Source organism: Dermacentor albipictus, chromosome 5, assembly GCF_038994185.2.
Source record: "Dermacentor albipictus isolate Rhodes 1998 colony chromosome 5, USDA_Dalb.pri_finalv2, whole genome shotgun sequence".
Classification (NCBI taxonomy): domain Eukaryota; kingdom Metazoa; phylum Arthropoda; class Arachnida; order Ixodida; family Ixodidae; genus Dermacentor; species Dermacentor albipictus.
Window position 1 is genome coordinate 3272117 of NC_091825.1, and position 18005 is coordinate 3290121.

The 18005-nt window shown below is 51.2% G+C and overlaps 1 protein-coding gene across 5 annotated transcripts in view; it reads right to left on the reverse strand.

Moving 5' to 3' along the window:
* Positions 1-18005, reverse strand: part of Raf (Raf oncogene) — a 275768-nt gene that overhangs the window by 1142 nt on the left and 256621 nt on the right. The window lies entirely within an intron of this gene.

Genomic DNA, 18005 nt, shown 5'->3' on the forward strand with positions numbered 1-18005 from the left:
GTAATTCAAGCTTCTTATTTTCTTTAAATGATCTACATACACCATATGTCCTTGCGTAAGCGTTGCATTGCTAAATTTGGGTGCTGGTATTTTATGCCAAGGAGAACTATAAAATATTATCAGTGCACCAGGCTGTGCTTCACTTTTCCAAGGCTCACATCCATGGTAAAGAGTATTTGGTCCGTTTGTTGCTCCTGTGCTTAAAGGAGTACTGACAAAAAAAAAATCCACGTGGTTTTTTTTCTGCTTTAATAAGTAGTTAATGACCCAGTAATCACGGCACGAAACCTCATTTACTTCAGCATGTGACAGGTAATTATTTGCAGTCTTTTTTGTAGCGACAAGTCGAAGTTTAGGTTCCAGAGAGCAACGAGACGGGAGAAACGGGAATGTAGACAAAGTGGTCACGTGTTCACAAAAAGCCATGAGATATGCTCTGACGCGCAGCCAGCGTGCGCGACCAACATGCTAAATATTGTTGTGCGTCTGCCGCATCGGTCGGACGACCGCAGCCAATGACAGCGCTGGTAGCGTGAACATGGCCGCGTGGTAGACCCGGCGGGACGGGGCCGGCAAGCGGGCGCCTCGCCGCTCTGATCATGTCTGTTCTTTTTTTTCTCTCCCTGGTCGAAACGCGGGCCTCTTTCGCTGCTGACGGCAGCGCATAAATCGACTACAATTTGTTTCTGACACGAAATAACTTCTAGAATAAAATGGCCTCGAAAGAAGGCGAGTTATAAAACGTTGTGCGAAATAGTAAATCGCTGGCGTGATTTCTACTCGGATGCGGTAAGCGCAGACGCACCAGCAATCGTCTGTATACGAAGCGGCTCGCCTGACTGGCGTGTTTACTCATCGCTACTAACGGCACCGGGAAAACTAACTGTATTTTCACTTAAGAGAAACATAAATGTTCAAGCATTGATTGTGCCGACAAATTTAGGCGCTTTATTAGGAGCTGCGGACGCATCGCAAGGACCCTCGGCCCCGGAGAGACGGCCGGCGAGCTAGGCCTATATCGTTTCCCAGCGATCACAAGCTCGCCTGGCATGCTCGTTCGGTTCTGTCGGCGCCAATGAAATCAAATGCGCTGCAATTTAAGCGTGACATAACTGTGTACACGTTTTGCCGACTAACACAGGCGCTTCGTTATGCCAGCTGCAAGCGATCGTGTCACAAGCGCAACCGGTGTCGGATTCGATGGCCCAGCGAGCTATGCCTGCCGGCTCCTAGCATCGGCGGCTGTCAACGGATCCGATACTGCTAACGCGGCCTTGCGGAAGCAAGTCTACAGTGCTCGCATAGAGGTGTTTATATTGTCATCGTTTGTTTCAAACAAGATAGCTGTGCAAATACAGTTGCTCTCACTTTCTGTTTGAAGTTACGCAGCATTTCGAACTTCCACACACGGGCGCCGGTTCTGGGTGGAGCTACCCACCGCTCGCTCATTCGTACCATGTGTCCTGAATCGCCGCATGCGGCAAGTCGCACACGACGCGCCGTACGACAGATCGCACGGAAAATCGCACCATGTGTCTCGCGCTTTAGACGTGGTCCATCCCTTAGCGACTCAGATATTGCGGCCGGCGATGGCGAGGACAAACCTCAACAAAACCCTCGCATCGGCCACGATCAATGGTAAGACACAACAAACGTTGTGGCAGCGCAGTCAAGCTGATAGTGTGGGAAATATCCCGATGGACACGACAAAAACTACAGTTGCAGCAACACGGAGAGCGTCCCACTACAAGTACAACAGTTAGAACAAGCAACAACAGAGGAGAAGAGACATGTAAGCCGCATGGCAGCCAACGAAAATTCGTGACGTAGCCACATGACGTAGCGTTTTCTTGGCTATTTACAATCCCGCTTGATGTCAATGTCGCGAGGTGCTCTGTTTTGCGGTTGGCTGCGCGCACATACTTTAAAATTGATTTTAAATATGTATATGTTGTAAGCGATATTCGCCGCTGACATTTTACAGATGATGTGTGTGTGACCAACTAAACCGATCTCGCAAGTTATCTCGACTTCAAATTTTTGTGTCAGTACTCCTTTAAAGCGGGAGCTTTCTTGCTTCTGTAGGCAGCCCTGCCCTAAGTGTGCACACTTCAAATGTTAAGTAGAGCCTTAATAACTCCATTTCACCTGCTGCACAAGTGGGATCTACTGACTCTCGTACTCCCTTTACGTTTTATGTGAAAAACAACCACCCCAGCTTTCTCGTCACGCAACCTTTCATATGGCACAACTTCAAAAACCCATCGACAGTCATCAGTAGAGACTGGATCTTCAGGCAAAATACTCATTTTATCCTTAGGTATCTATCATGCTATATACATGTGTGTGTATATATATATATATATATATATATATATATATATATATATATATATATATATATATATATATATATATATATGTATATATATATAGCATTTCTAAGCATTTTAAGTGCAGTTTATTTATGCCTACAGGTGCCTATTTCAGCATTTGCACCTAATTTGGCTTTAAGGGCCTAAAAATGTCATTTTCAATGCTCTGTAGGTTTAACTTTGTTTGCACACATTTTCTGGCAACAACAGCTCGCAACACTAGCAACTGTACTCAGCCTCTGTACCAACGACATCTGCTGGAAACGTTTTTTCACCTTGGCGTTCCTTGCCCCACACTGTGAAATAACTGTAGTTGCTCTCTTGTTCTATCATTTACTTTGTCTTCCCTTTATAACCAACTTCGTATTCACTGCTGCAAGTGCGCAATAAATGCCGAGAACAAGGACACCTAAAGTGTGCTGTTTCAGCAATGGACTCGTAATTACAGTTGAACCCACTTACAACAATATTCAAGTGCCACAAAAATTTCATCGTTATAACCAATAATTGTTTTAACCGGGTTGCACGAAAAAATCAACATACGGGGATGGCAGAGCTGATGTGAAAAAAATATAATAGCAGGGAGGTCAGTGCCCGTCCTCAGCACCTTCCTCCATTCAGCTGTTGATTGTGTTCACTCATTTAACTGCGTCCTGGGAGCTCCGATCGCGTGTAACAAGCCGCGGCTGTTGGCTTTAAAGAATGGCAGTGTTATAACAACTGCAAAGAGGGGTCGCGGGTGGCACGTGACATGCGAGCACTGCCGAGGCATCACATTGGTGGCCCCAAAAGGGCCTTTTCAATATTGTGAGGAGGCTGCCGCAGCAGCCTGCCAACTTAAGAAATCCAGAAGAAATGCTGAGGCAAGATCACCACAAGCATCTCGCCACACACTTCTCACTGGCTAGCACAAGGAAACCCTATGTGTGTTAGCCTTGCATGCTTTACGCTAAGCTTGCCTACATCCTCCAAGACATCCAGGTGCTCTACGTAGTGCAGCGGAACGTTCCTCGTGAAAACGAAGCCCTGGAGGGACTGAATCATCTGCCGGCCCTCCTGCGAGGACAACGTTGACGCAGCCTGCCTTACCGCGTCATCGCTGCCATCGTTGCCGTTGCTATCTGATGCAAGCATGTTCGCGACGATCGCCTTATCGGTTAGAAGCACTTAGTTTCCAAATCTATAGCCGTGCGCTTTCTTTTCATCAGAAACGTAGTGCTTTGCCGATGATGATGATGATGAAGCAACATTCACTGGGCCCGAAATAAATCGGTGGTGCATGCAGGCACCAGACGAGGTGGTTCCCTAGTTACGGGACCCATATGTTTCCAGCAGCTCCTGGCCCCTGTCCGTCAGTGCGAGCTGAATCGGTAGGGCGGGGCTGGATAACAAGGTCTCCCATCGCTCAAGGGGTTGGGGATTGGGGGTGTTGGTGGGAAGGGGAGGAGGGGGGGGGGTCTTGAGTTCTGTGCACTCTGCCAAGACGTGCGGCAGGGTGCCCTTTTCTCTTCTGCAAAAAGGACAGAGCATATCGTATTCCGCAGGGTACATGCGGTTCATCAGTACGGGATGCGCAAGCGATGCCGCCTGCGCTCGACGCAGGATCATCTGTTGTTGCCTGGTGAGTTTGGGGTGCGGTTCTGGCAGTCTGCACCTTTCTTCTCGGTACATCTGGGTAATGTCCCGAAAGCTGGTAACCGGGTGCGGTAGCTCTTCCGGCTCGTGCTCGGCCCGGATTGACATTTCTCGGGCATGGTAGTCGGCGATGGTGTTGCCTGCTACCTGTGAGTGAGCCGGGACCCACATGAGCTCTATGGCTCTTCCCGGAGGCTTGTGCTTGGCTAGAATGGCTCGGGTCGCGGAAGAGATTACCCCCCTGCGGAAGCTTCTGTAGGCTGTCTTTGAGTCGGTGACTACGGTGTCCACGCTCGGCTGTGCGAGTGCGAGGGCTACGGCCGCTTCTTCAGCAACTGCGGGGTCTGTTGTCTTCAGGGACGCGCTGACGATCAGCCTCTCTTTTGAAGTAACCACCACGGCTGCACGGTCACTGTGTTTTCGGAGCGAGGCGTCCGCGTAGAGGACCCTGGGGTTCTCTTCCAGCTTACGGGCCAGGGCTTTGGCTCGCGCGGTGCGCCTCTCGTTGTCCTTGCCCGGCGTCATGTTCCGGGGAAGGGGTTTTGTTTGAATTGTCATTTTCCAGTCTTCCAGAAGGGCCGTCTTGATGGGTACTGGCTCGATCTGCCATCCTATCTTGCGTAGGACGGCTCGTCCATGTTCCGTGTGACTGAGCCGGATTCTCTGATTAGAGAGGTGGGCTTCGATGAGCTCCTCCAACGTGTTGTGGGTGCCCATGTCTAGCAGTTTTTGCGTGGACGAGAATATGGGCATGCCCAGTGCTTGTTTCGTTGCCTTACGAAGCATCGTGTTTAGAGTGTCCCTATTCGCCTTCGTCAGCTGGAGATACGGGGCGGAGTAGGTAACCCGCGACACGACGAACGCGCGTACCAGGCGCATGGCATCGTCCTCTTTAAGGCCTCGGTTTCTGTATGATACCCTCCGAATCATACCAAGTATCTGTTCAGTTGTAGTCTTGATCTTTGTGATGGCGGCCTGTGCCTTTCCGTCGCTCTGAAGTAGTAGGCCGAGAATCCTAATCTGCTGTGTTGGCATTATGGTCGTTCCGGCAATCGTAATAATCACGTTCGGCGGCAGCTCCTTCTTGGTTTTTCCCGGTTGGATAATGAGCAGCTCTGATTTCTGGGGAGCGCAGCTCAGTCCGCACGACTTTGCGTACTCGTGCACGGTCATTGCCGCCCGCTGCAAGACTTCTTCCATCCAGGCATCGGATACGGCTCGGGCCGTCCACACCGTAACATCGTCGGCGTAGAACGCGTGGTCCACGCCTTCGATTTGCTTGAGTAGATCGGGCAGAGGCAGCAGGGCCAGATTGATGAGCAGGGGCGACAAGACCGATCCCTGAGGGGTGCCCCTATCGCCGAGCTCGACAGGGTCCGACTTCTCTTCCCCTATCCTGATGGTCGCCATTCGGTTTGACAGAAAATCTTTTATGTAGCCGAATGTCTTTCTTCTGCCACACCGGGTTTTGTTTAGATTCTGCAACACGCTCGCGTGGGACACGTTGTCAAACGCTCCCTTCAAGTCGAGTGCGAGTATCCCGCGCAGCGCGTGCCTCGTTGCCGGCTTGACGACCAGTTCGTGGAGTTGGATCATCACGTCTTGGGTGCTGAGATGTTGCCTGAAGCCATACATCGTTTCTGGCATCTGATCCGTTTCTTCGAGGTGCTTCTGCAGCCGGCAAAGGACCATGCGCTCCATCACCTTCCCCACGCAGGATGTGAGGGAGATGGGCCGCATGTTGTCTATCGTGAGGGCTTTGCCGGGCTTTGGAATGAAGCGGACCTCGGCGTCCTTCCATTCCTTCGGCAACTGCGAGCTCTCCCAGGCTTCGTTAATGTGCTCTAGGAGGCCGCGGGCCGCTGTACCACTCATGTTACCGAGCAATTTGTAAGTCCCTGCCGGGTGCACTTCTCTTGTTACTATCATCTATCGCTGTCCACAGCTCCATCATGGTAAACGGCCGGTCCAGTTCTTCGTTGTCGGGTCCTTCGTACCTCTCGGGCACCGGGTACTGGCCCTTCTCTGTCTTTAGGTACTTGGCCTTCAGGTCTTCCAGGAGCCTGCGGCCGTCTGCCTTGTACGTGTTCAATACTTTGGTGAGGTTGCGATTGGTCGCAGTTTTGCTACTCAGCGGGTCGATCAGATGCCTCAAGAGACACCACGTCTTCCACGTCGAGAGCTTGCCCTGTAGGCCGTCGCAGGTCTTCAGCCAATTTTCCTTACATAGTTTGGCCGTCTACTCGGCGATCTGTTTGTTCAAGACTGCTATGCGCTTGGCCAGCTTTCTATTGTGTCTCTGACGTTTCCACCGCCGCGTCAACGAGTGTCGGGCCGCCCACATGTGGGTCAGTCTGGCGTCCACGTACGGTGTCTGCGACGTCGTTGCAATTTCTTGGGTAAATTTATCTAGAGCCTTCTTCTGGTCCCTCGCCCAATCGGTGTAGGTCCTTTGTCTTTCAGCCTGTCCCGTTTCTTCCTCGGATGCCTCTTCGTGTTCTTGGGTAAACTTTCTCATCTTGTCCCAATCCGTGATCCGCGCCATCCCCAGTACAGCCCGATATCGGGAGCCTCGGATCGTGATCACGCTGTGGTCCGACCCCAGGTCCACTTCTTCGCTTCTCCAGGAGACGTCTAGCGTGCCCGATAGCCACGACAGGTCTGGTGTGGTGTCCCTAGCGGCACTGTTGCCTCTTCTGGTGGATACGTCCGGCTCGTTCAGGAGGGCCATCTCGTGATCCTCCATTGCTTTCGCCAATGCTTTTCTTCTCTTGGACTGAAACTTATAGCCCCACGTTGTGTGAGGGGCGTTAAAGTCGCCGAGGATCAGGAGCAGCCTGGTCCCCGCCAACCCTTTCGCCTGGCTCACGATGCAGTCAAATTCGTACTGCCGTTGTGACGGACGGCAGTACGCGCTCATTACAAATAAATTGCCCGAGCTGCCAATTTCTCTAGCATGAATTTTGACCAGCGTGTGCTCGCACCCACCCTGCGCTGTGACATGTTGAGTTGCTGCCACGTTGCTGCGGACGAGCACCGCCGTCCCGTTCTCCGTGGGATCCGTGTAAGTGACGTAGCCCGGGAGTCTTGGTTTCCCGTTTGTTTCTTGTAGTGCAATTACATCGGGCTTGTTTTCTTGCCCGTCAATGTGTAATAATAGTTCCGCTTCTTTGTTGCGAATCCCTCGGCAGTTCCATTGGTAAATTACTGTGGTATCCCCCCCGGTTTTCTTCTTGTGCTTCTTAATTGGCTTCTGCATCATCCTTTCCGGACGTCTCGAGTCCATTGCGCCTTTGATTTTTTCGGACCGCTCCTTTTTCAGGGACGTGAAGCGGTTCCTCACCGATGTTGAGGCTACTTTTGGCGCTATGCGCTTGTGCTTCACCGATCGTGCGTGAGACTGACTCTCGACAGCCTCGAGTCGGGTGTCCATTTTGCCTAGCCTTTCATTAATTTGGGAAATTGCGGCCAAAATGGCCGTCAGCTCTCCTTCTCGCGGGATCTGTGTCGTTGCCGTGGTCGCGGTCTCTGCGGTCGCCGCTTGCTCTCCGCTCGCGAGGCTCATTTCGGTGTCCATTGCCTCTTGATTACTTGATGCACTGTGCGTAACCCCAGCCCCTCCTGCCGCCCGCCCTAGGTGGGGCGAGAGGAGGGTCCCTCCGCGACAATATGCACAAGCCTGCGGCGTTGTTTGCCGCCGTGTTGTTGTTTTGAGGGCTTGCATTTGCCGAGCGTCCGTTATTCGCCAGCGTTTCGATCTTCTTCCGATGATTAGCATCAGCCATGATCCATTTCGGCGGTGAGTCAAACCAACTGTTGGTCAAACGAGGTTGAGAAACCACGTGGCCAGGAACGATTTCAAAGCAACCAACAAGATGAACGCGAGTGATTAAGCTGTTTGCAGAACTGCAATGAATGAGGCGCCAGCGAGCAACACGCGAGCAACCTGTGAGCAGCGCAGTTGACGCGATCCATTCGTGTTTTGGAGGGTGGAGCGGCTTAGAGCTATGGAAGGCGCGCAGAGATGGCTGGAAAACTAGCACACGGCAGCTGTTGGAGCAGCAGCTCGAATTTCTTGAATTTCTTGCTTTTTTTTTCTTTTCAAGGATTTCGCGTTTCACTACCTTATGGCTCAGACACCCAACAGCCAGATTTTATCGTTCTAACCGATAATGCGGCATTAGGGCATTGTAGTAAGCGGGTTATTTCACCATGGAACACATACAAAAGTTGACGGTGCAGCTGCTTCTCATTGTTATAACTGGTATATTGTTAAAACTGGTATTGTTATAAGTGGGTTCGACTGTATTAGTGCTACTCCGTGGATGAAGGGACTGTATCGGTTATGCTCAGCCTCCTTGTGCAGTGAAAATGAGCAGTGCAATTATGCATGCTTCCCTCATTGTTTCCTCACCGAGATTTCTACCAGGAGCTTGTCCCTTATATATATATATATACATATATATATATATATTGTCACGTGGTGGTGACGTTGAAGAACACAGTAGCAATACTGTGAACGACAAAACCAACTTTTATTGGGCGAACCTGTGCCCACAAAACAGGCTACACTTATAGCACAGCGATAGCGGCGCACACGGTCGGCGATCGTCGAAAATCTGATCAGCGGGTCAAGCGCGTCGGCTTTTATAGAGCAGTCGTAGAATGTTCCCGACTAATCGTTCCGACCCACGTGCCTTCCACAAAGTTCAACACCATTCGCGTCAGGTGATGAAAACAGATAACATAAGGTTCGGCGACAACAGGCAGCGGATAGAAGCATCGATAACTTTCCAGAACCTTCGGATACATGCAGGCGCGTCCCACGCTGTGCGATTACATTTGTTAGGCGGCGAAACGTGGTTACCCGATAAAGATAAGTACACGTGTCAATACCCCCCTCTTAAAAAGCATCGACCCGATGCTGCAAACAAAAAAAAAAAGGGGGAAGTTCGTCAGCGTCCGTAAAAGGGTTTAAGGTGCACCACGTGGACCACTTCAGATTGTGCGCGGCGCCGCTGTGAATGCGAAATGCCGTCTGGCACAGCCTCATAGTCCAGTGCGCCAATATGTCGGATGACCTTGTAGGGTCCGAAATAGCGTCGCAGTAGTTTCTCACTGAGTCCTCGTCGAAGCGTCGTCGGAGGTTGTAGTGTCGGCTGTCGGTCCTCTGCTGGTTCTTGATCCGCAGGCAGGCGAGCTGTCGGGCTTCTTCGGCGTGCTGGAGGTAGGTAGCGACGTCAAGGTTCTCCTCGTCAGTGACGCGTGCGGCAGCATGGCGTCGAGCGTCATCGTCAGGTTCTTGCCGGAGACCAGCTTGAACGGCGTGATCTGTGTTGTTTCTTGCACCGTGTTGTAAGCGAATGTTACGACGGCAGGACGGCATCCCAGGTCTTGTGTTCGACGTCGACGTACATCGCTAGCATGTCGGTGAGGGTCTTATTCAGCCGTTCCGTAAGACCATTCGTCTGCGGGTGGTAGGCCGTTGTCCTCCTGTGCTTTGTCTGACTGTATTTCAGAATGGCTTGGGTGAGCTCCGCTGTAAAGGCCGTTCCTCTGTCGGTGATGAGGACTTCTGGGGTGCCATGTCGTAGCGGGATGTTTTCGACAAAGAATTTCGCCACTTCGGCTGCGCTACCTTTCGGCAGTGCTTTTGTTTTAGCGAAGCGGGTGAGGTAGTCCGTCGCCACAACGATCCACTTATTTCCGGTTATTGACGTCGGAAAGGGTCCCAGCAAGTCCATCCCGATCTGCTAGAATGGTCAGCAAGGAGGCTCGATTGGCTGTAGTAATCTGGCTGGCCTTGTCGGCGGTGTCTTGCGTCGCTGACAGTCTCGGCATGTTCTGACATAACGGGCGACGTCGGTGGTCAGGCGCGGCCAATACTTTTCTTGTATCCTTGATAGTGTCCGGGAAAATCCGAGGTGTCCAGCGGTCAGATCATCATGTAGGGCGTGCAATACTTCTGGACGAAGTCCTGACGGGACAACAAGAAGGTCATTGGCGCGGACTGGTGAGAAGTTTTTCTTCACAAGTAGATTGTTTTGAAGCGTGAAGGAAGATAATCCGCGCTTAAATGCCCTGGGGACAACGTCGGTGTGCCCTTCCAAATATTCGACGAGGCCTTTTAGCTCCGGGTCTGCCCACTGCTGTTCAGCGAAGTCTTCCGCGCTTATCATTCCAAGGAAGGCGTCGTCATTCTCGTCATCTTGCGGCAGCGGGGCAATGGGTGCGCATGATAGGCAATCGGCATCAGAGTGTTTTCGTCCAGACTTGTAGGTTACAGTGATGTCGTATTCTTGTAGTTTGAGGCTCCACCGTGCCAGTCGTCCTGAAGGACCCTTTATATTCGCTAGCCAACACAAGGCGTGATGGTCACTGACGACTTTGAATGGCCTGCCATAAAGACAAGGGCGAAATTTAGCTGTAGCCCAAAACGATGGCGAGGCATTCCTTTTCAGTCATAGAATAGTTGCCTTCCACTTTTGACAGCGACCGGCTAGCGTAAGCTTTCACCTGTTCGACTCGGTTTCTTCTCTGGACTAGAACGGCACCGAGGCCTAGGCTACTGGCGTCAGTATGGATTTCTGTATCGGCGTACTCGTCGAAGTGCGCAATTACCGGCGGCAACTGCATGCGTCGTTTGAGTTCTTGAAATGCGTCGGCCTGCGGCGTTTTCCACTTGAACTCAACATCACATTTAATTAGACGTGTCAACGGCTCGGCGATGCGTGAAAAGTCCTTCACAAAGCGCCTGTAGTAGGCACACATGCCAAGGAATCTACGCACTGCCTTCTTGTTGATGGGTTGCGGGAACTGTGCGATGGCAGCTGTCTTTTGCGGGTCTAGACGGACACCAGATTTGCTGATTACGTGGCCTAGGAACAGAAGCTCATCGTAAGCAAAGCGGCATTTTTCCGGCTTCAGTGTAAGCCCTGACGACTTTAATGGCCTCTAGTACTGTCGCAAGCTGCTTGAGGTGATCGTCGAAATTTCCGGCGAAGACGACGACGTCATCCAGATAAACGAGACAGGTCTGCCACTTCAATCCTGCTAACACCGTGTCCATGACGTGCTGGAACGTTGCAGGCGCCGAGCACAGTCCGAATTGCATAACCTTGAACTCATAACCGCGATCTCTTTCGTTGACTTTTATTTGCCAGTAGCCAGACTTGAGGTCCATGGACGAGAAGTATTTAGCGTTGCAGAGCCGATCCAATGCGTCGTCTATTCGTGGGAGGGGGTATACGTCCTTCTTTGTGATCTTGTTCAGACGACAATAATCAACGCAGAAACGTAGGGTTCCGTCCTTTTTCTTTACCAGGACAACAGGGGATGCCCACGGGCTTTTCGACGGCTGGATGATGTCGTTGCGCAGCATTTCGTCAACTTGTTTTCTTATAGCTGCACGTTCTCGCGGCGAAACTCGATAAGGGCTCTGGCGGAGTGGTCGAGCGCACTCCTCGGTGATTATGCGATGCTTGGCGACTGGTGTTTGTCGAATCCTCGATGACGTCGAAAAGCAGCCTTTGTATTGTCGGAGCAGACTTCTGAGCTGCTGTTGCTTAATCACGGGGAGACTTGGATTAATGTCGTAGTCTGGTTCGGGAACCATCATCTCCCGGGTAGATGCGGCGGAATCCGAGAGGACAAACGCATTACTGGTTTCCAGAATTTCCTCAATTTACGCGATCGTCGTGCCCTTGTTGATGTGCTTGAACTCTTGGCTGAAGTTTGTCAGCAACACTTCCACTTGCCCTACGTGGAGTCGAGCGATCCCTCTTGCGACGCAAATTTCACGGTCTAGCAGTAGACGCTGGTCGCCTTCGATGACGCCTTCTACGTCAGCGGGTGTTTCGGTGCCGACCGAAATAACAATGCTCGAGCGAGGCGGGATGCTCACTTGATCTTCGAGAACACTCAAGGCATGGTGACTACGAAAGCTCTCCGGCGGTATCGCTTGATCTTCCGACAGCGTTATCGATTTTGACTTCAGGTCTATGATTGCGCCGTCTTGGTTCAGGAAGTCTATGCCGAGAATGACGTCTCGTGAACACTGTTGGAGGATAACGAAGGCGCCAGGGTAAGTCCGGTCATGAACGGTTATTCTTGCCGTGCAGATTCCAGCCGGCGTAATGAGGTGTCCTCGAGTGGTCCAAATTTGGGGGCCCTCCCATCCTCCGATGTAGTCTTAACCTTCTTCAACTGGGCGGCGATGTGTCCACTCATTACGGAGTAATCGGCCCCTGTGTCGACTAAGGCAGTGACTGCGTGGCCATCGAGAAGTACGTTGAGGTCGGTGGTTCTTTGTCTGGCGTTGCAGTTGGGTCTTGGCGTCGGATCATGGCTGCGTCGCGTTGAACTGAAGCTGGAAGGTCGCGTCGTCAAGCCGTCTTTCGTCGGTGTAGTCTTGGCTTCCTGACTTCGTCGGGACGGCGGCGTGTCGTCATTAGGTCGTCGAGATGGTTTCTTCGTCGTCTTCGTCGGATCTTCGTCAGTTCGACGAACAGCAACCGCACCTGCATCGGTTGCTGCTTTTAGTTTTCCGGATATGGGCAAGCTGACCGGCCCTGGGCTGGGCCAGCATATGGTCGGCGCTGCGGCGAGAGGTAGCGGCCTGGTGATGGCAAACGCGACGGTCGTCGAGAGCTCCACTGAGTAGCGGCGAGTTAGTCAGCGACATCGCGAGGGCGTTCACCTTGCTGCGGGCATGGAGTGTCGACAGCGAACCCTCGCAGTACCAAGTCGCGATATGGCCATCGGCGGTAAACATGACCGGCTTCTCCGCAGTGATAGCATAGCGGGCGGTGGTCGGGGGCTCGCCAAATGTCCGTCTTCCTCACGTAGGTGCGCTGGGCGACGGGTGGGCGTGCTGGTGGCGGTGGACGACGAAATTGCGGCGTTACAGGGCCCTGGCCCGGTCGTGAAGGGGGGCCTTGACGGCGTGCGACGGCGGCGTAGGTCATCGCTTCTGGCTGGGGTTGCGGTAATTGAGGTTGCACCTCAAGAACCCCAAGTGATCGCTGAACCTCATCTTTCGCGATTTCGGCGATCGAGGCCACTTGAGGCTGCGACGGAGGCAGGACCTTGCGCAGTTCTTTGCACACAATTGCCCTGATGGTCTCTTGAAGGTCTTCGGAACCCAGTCCTTGGATGGCGCACTGCGGCGTGAGCCCCTGGCGGTTATATTGCCGGGTGCGCATCTCCAGAGTTTTCTCGATCGTCGATGCCTCTACAGAAAACTCAGCTACAGTCTTCGGTGGGTTACGAATAAGTCCGGCGAAAAGTTCTTGCTTGATGCCCCGCATCAGGAAGCGGACTTTTTTCTCCTCCGACATTTCCGACATTTCCGGAAAAGACTGGCCATCTCCTCTGTGAAGATCGCTATTGTCTCATTTGGCAGCTGCGCTCTGGTTTCTAGTAGAGCTTGGGCTCGCTCTTTTCGCACGACGCTTGTAAATGTTTGCAAGAAGCCGCTTCGGAACAGATCCCACGTCGTTAAGGTGGCTTCTCGATTCTCGAACCAGGTCCTGGCGGCGTCCTCCAATGCAAACTACACATGTCGCAGCTTGTCGTCGCTGTCCCAACTGTTAAACGCAGAGACCCTCTCATACGTTTTGAGCCAGCTTTCCGAGTCCTCAAGCGTGGAACTGCGGAACATCGGTGGCTCCCTGGGCTGCTGCAAAACTATTGGGGCTGCTGAGGCTGCCATTGGGGCTGTCTTCTTGGTCGTCTCTGGTAGAATTCCGTGTTCCGGGGAAGCTGCTGTAGCCGGCGGCTTGCTCGATGTCCTGGGACGATGTTGCTGTTGTCTTTGCGGTCCGGGCTTGAATTACGGCTTGCCGGGGGCGTCCGGTACATGAACGTAAAGCACTTCCACCAGATGTCACGTGGTGGTGACGAAGAACACAGTAGCAATACTGTGAACTACAAAACGAACTTTTATTGGGCAAACCTGTGCCCACAAAACAGGCTACACTTAGAACGACAGAAAGCTGAGCTAGTTGGTAAGCTACATGCTACACTACAGCACAACGATAGCGGCGGAAACGGTCGGCGATCGTTGAAAATCTGATCAGCGGGTCAAGCGCGTCGGCTTTTATAGAGCAGTCGTCGAATGTTCCCGACTAATCGTTCGGACCCGCGTGCCTACTACAAAGTTCTACGCCGTTCGCGTCAGGTGATGAAATCAGCAGAAGGGCAGCGGATTGGGTGAGTTGGTGTTGCATGGTAACAATAAAATTAAAACAGCGCTAAACGAAAGGACCAGAATGAGGAGGAGACAAACACGGCGCTGAACTTACAACTTGAACTTACAGTTGTAAGTTCAGCGCCGTGTTTGTCTCTTCCTCATTCTGGTCCTGTCGTTTAGCGCTGTTTGAATTTTATTGTTACGATGAAATCAGATAACATAAGGTTCGGCGACAAGAGACAGCGGATAGAAGCATCGATAACTTTTCAGAAACTTCAGATACATGCAGGCGCGTCCCAGGCTGTGCGATTACATTTGTTAGGCGGCAAAACGTGGTTGCCTGATAAAGATAAGTACACGTGTCAATATATACAGTCGAACCCGGCTATATCGAACTCGCAAAAAAACGCCTATCAGTTCGATACAGAGCATAATTCGATATAAGCCTGCTAAATAATTGGATGTCATAAATGCACATACCATTTATAAAATCACTTTATTGATGAAACTAGCTTCGTTTCGCACGAAACAGTCCTGCATTTTCTTCTGCTTGGGCAATTTCGCTGCATGCGAGGCACGCACTTCCCCACATTGTCTAAGGAGTCGGAGCAGCTGAGGCCGCAACATTCCGCTTTCGCACAGAAGCACCGGACTAGTGCGAGCGCACTTCGGAGGATGTGGGCCAAAGATGGTCGTTGCTTTCCTCGTTGTGCCCATTTTCAGTTGTGCTCGGCACGATGTCGGCAATGTAGTCTTCGTTTCCGGGCTCTACCGTGGTCGCGACACCATCATTTGCGCTCACTAACTCACGCACCGTTGATTCGTCAACAGCTTCCGGAAATTCTGACAGCTGGCTCCAAACCTCGGCAACAACGACAACGGCTTCGTCGCATTAATCAGAATTTACAGTCATCACCGAGCACGCGGAAGTCGGTACGGCTGAAGCTATTTTGGATGAACCACTCGTACACGGCCGCGCATACGCGTCGGGCGCCACGGGCACTACGGGCACCGGGTCGCGAGTTAGGCCGCTTTAGCCCTAATTTCCCCCTTCAAGATCGTGCCGAGAGTGCACCTCGGAATCTTGTACGTTGCAGAGACATCCGACTTGTCACCGCATTCGACCCGGTTTATGATTTCGAGCTTCACGACGAAAGGCTAATTCTGACGCTTCATCACGGCAACACTGCGGGAGAAGGCGCACACAATGAATCAGATAAGCAGCGAGACAACTCGCACTTTCGCCAACTTGCATGACGAGGGCACAAGAGCCTCTGATTGGCTGTCTGGGCAAGCGCTGCAGGCGGGCGGGCCAGGATCATTTTTTGTAGGGAGGTGTCGGCGGCTCCGAGGTAGCGCGGTCGCATAGGGGGAGCGGTTGGATGGAGCCGCGCCGCCGGGTTTTCCCTTCACCGCGAGGGAAAGCCAACTTCCGGGGGCACTTTCCGCCGCTTGACGTTCGATATATCGGGAGTCGCTATTAGTTTTGTTCGATGTATGCATAATTTTTGCTATATATACTCATTGTAACTATACCGTGTCCATAAATTGTTTGATATAAGGAATAATTCGATGTAAACGGGTTCGATATAGTCGGGTTCGACTGTATAATAAGCACAACTTCTCAGTTATCTTTGGTTTACTTACCCAATGAGTATGCGATCGATGGACCGACCTTTTTGAACTGAATTAACATAACACGGCAAGCTGGGCGAGTTGGTGATTGAACATGTTCCTATAGGTGGGCAGCGCAACCCGGACGAAAAAGAAGAGGAATTACACGAATTCCTCTTGTCTTTCATACGGGTTGCATTGCCCACCCATAGGATCTTTTTGAACACCTGAAAAAAGTCGGTCCACTGACCAAAACTGTTGGGTAAATAAACCAAAGATAACTGCAAAGTTGTGTTCATTATCTTTCCATTTATACGCTTGGGCCATTGAAAAATCCAGTTACTCACATATATATCAATTTGCCATTGCGCTGCTTTGTATCTGGTTTTTTGTGCAGTTTTCATGCTTACTAGTTGCTGTTTCTAGCTTTTTCTGTGCCCTCAAGTGCATGGGGCGTTCAACTTTCAGACGAGGCAACCTCCGCCCCCCCCCCCCCCCCCCCCCCCGCCCCCATCATGCCTGTTCAGGCAGGTAACCGAGATTGGGACAATGAGGCTGACTGGTAACTGGACCACTGCAGTGACTCAAGGAGCTAGAGTCGGTTCGCACACATGTGCGCTCTTCTGGTTGCTCGTTGCAAGTCTCCCAAGTGTCGTCATTCTTGAACAGCGTGCTGCAACTTATACTTGCCAACTGATAGACGAGCCAACACAAGTCCTCCAGAATTGTCGGGCTTGTGAACAAGGGGTACAATATTCAAGAGACTGACCATAAAGCATGCCTAAAATGCAAGACCATAGTGGCACAAATGTTCTTTGTACAAGTTTCGTGTGAAAAGAAGACCTACTTGACGCAGCATGAGAAATCGGCAATCCTTCTTGTACAAGCGCTTTGCGGACAAGGAAGAAAAAACACCTTCTAAGCAGACTTTTGCTAACATTCCTTGGGTGAAGTTCAAGAACCAGATCTTCAAAAATTTGACAATGGTAGAGAGTTGGTACTTCATCGTAAAACAAGCACAATGAAAAAGTTGGGGAGACTGTGGAAAGATGTGGGTGCCTTTTCGTCTTTTTCTCATCTTCAGCACTACGCTTGTGCTTTAAAAAAGTTTTAGCAACACTACTGCAATCAAAGCGAGCCCTTAGAGTCAACTCTGCACAAAAACCACCTTCATCCATTCTGTGAGGACACAGTGAAGAAATTAGGAACTCAAGGATTTGGATATCTGTGGATGCAACCACGAACGTCATTGGAAGATTGATTGGCCTGTTGGGAAGTTAGCTGAAGGCAATAAAATGAAAATTCTTTTGGTGAGCTGACAGCCTCTCTCTCTCTCTCTCGAGAGAGAATCAATAGTGAGAAGATGACATATTTTCTTCGTTGAAGTCGTTTTGGAATTGACAACAGCAAGGTGGCCTCACTTGAAAAAGTTTTCTAACCTGAAATGCTACACGTCCCATGCCAAGCTATTGGGCTGCATCATGTTTGTGGAAAAGTTCGAAAGGTGTTCAACGATGTGAATGAGGAAAAGTTGTGTTCTTAAAGGTGCTTTCGTGCAATGGCCAAAAGTGGCTCTTCCACCTGAGCCACCAGTCACATGCTGGGGGCTAAGTTCAATCAAATATTACCACAGGCATTTTGCGGGTGTGTAGGCTGTCATCAGTGGCATAGCAGTAGACAAGACTGCAGTGGTGAGAAAGGCTCAAACTGCACTGGGTGTGTCTCTGTGCCCATTTGACATTTTTGGCTGACATGGTGGATAAGCTTGAAGCTGCTGGCGAAACAAAGACTCCGAACATTGCTTTCATTGTGGTAGTACAAGAGCAGCTTGCCGCCATACCGAAAACACTGATTGCCGAAATAGTTCGCAGAAAGCTTCAGTCAGTCTTGGAAAGGAACACTAGCTTTTAAGGAAGCGTGAGAAGTTCTCAGTGCCCAACATGGTGTGATCATTGAGGGCTCGTTTTCTGCGTATGAGCAACAGAAGGATCAAGTTTAGGCCAGAAAACCTTGAGATGTTTACCACTGCTTCTGTAATAATTTTTTGTTGTGCCTTGGGCAGACACCGTGCAGCAATGCTGCTAACCGGCACCCGCTTGCGCAGCAGCAGCTTGTTTGTTTCTAAAAAAAAAAATATTGTTGCCAAGAAACGTGGCACACAATCCCACTTCTTTATTATAAAGGCGCAA